Raw genomic sequence first — 1558 nt, 5'->3', positions numbered from 1 at the left:
CCAGAGGGGGAAGTGGGAGGGGCCAGCATCAACGGAGGCGCCCATTGGGTGCCACTGACCCCTCCGTCACCGTTGTTGGGATCCAGGGGTGTCTCCAGGGGCGGGAGGGGCTATGGGCGTCGGTATGGGCTGTAGTTGTGGTTGGTGGTGGGGAAACAGATCCTCCCCCCGGCTGAGGAATTTCAAATATGCTGGGAAAAGCGGCCCCCACGCCCCCAGCGCCTGCGTGGCTACGCACTGGGGATACTGGGTCCAAACTGGGACTTTGCCAGTGGCTCACGGCCATCGCATGGGGGTGGTGAAGGAAGGTGGTGAGTGGTGGTGAGGCAAAACTGGGGACATGGGGGAAACAAGGACATGGGGATACAGGGACATGGGGATACTGGAACACGGGGATACAGGGACACGGGGACGTGAGGATACAGGGACATGGGGACACGGGAATACAGGGACACAGGGACACGGAGACACGGGGATACAGGGACACAGGGACATGGGGACACGGGGATACAGGGACACAGGGATATAGGGGCATGGGGACACGGGGATACAGGGACATGGGAACATGAGGACACAGGGAAGCCAGCGAGACTCCTGCCCCATTTGAGGTGACATCACGATGGCTCGGAAAATCCCTGGGGACACACGGGAGCACCATGTGCCATGCACCACAGCCACCGGACAGCCCCAACACTGCCACCACCGTCTCCCCCACTGCACCAGACCACTGTCCCCATCCTGCCACTCATCCCTGTGGGGCCGTGGGGACAGGGGCAGGGGTAATTAGCAGCCAGGCAGAGATTTAATTGATTATCAGTTCCGCGAGAGCAGGGAGCGGGTTCGATTGAACCGTCGCCCTCCTGCCACCGCGTCCCCTGCAGGCAGCGAGGACGGGTGACATTGCGCCAGGCTGGGGGTCACAGTGCTGGGGACACTTGTCCCTGGCCCCTCTGCAGTGTCACAGCCTATGGGGACATCTGGCCCCAACCCTGCTGTGTCACAGCCCCCAGATAGGACCTGACCCTGGTGTCACAGCCCTTGGGGACAACTGACTGCATCCCCATGGTGCCATGGATCCCAGGGATAGCAAATGACATCCCCATGGTGTCACAGCCCCTAGGGACAACCAGTGCCATTCCCATGGTGTCACAGTCTCCACTACACCCAGCTCTGTCCCCACAGTGTCACAGATCCCAGGAGCATCCAACAACGTCTCCATGGTGTCACAGACCCTGGGGACACCCAATCTTGTCTCCACGGTGTCAGAGTCCCCAGGGACAACTGACCCCATCCTCACAGTGTCACAGACCCCGGGGACATCCAACAATGTCCCCACAGTGTCACAACCTCCAGGGACATCCCCACACCGGTGGCCTCCCAGGGATGGCCAATGCCACGCAGGGCCAGGATACCCAGCTGTGCCTCAGTTTCCCCACCTGCACAAGGAGCAAACAGCACCGTCCCTTATTAATATTATGTATTTTTTGTAAAATATTTCTATTAAAAATATTAATAGAATGGGATGGGGAGGGATTTTTCCTCAAAAAAGAGGGAAACT

Source organism: Mesitornis unicolor, unplaced genomic scaffold (assembly GCF_000695765.1).
Source record: "Mesitornis unicolor isolate BGI_N332 unplaced genomic scaffold, ASM69576v1 scaffold36489, whole genome shotgun sequence".
NCBI lineage: Eukaryota > Metazoa > Chordata > Aves > Mesitornithiformes > Mesitornithidae > Mesitornis > Mesitornis unicolor.
Note: the sequence above shows the minus strand (reverse complement) of the source record.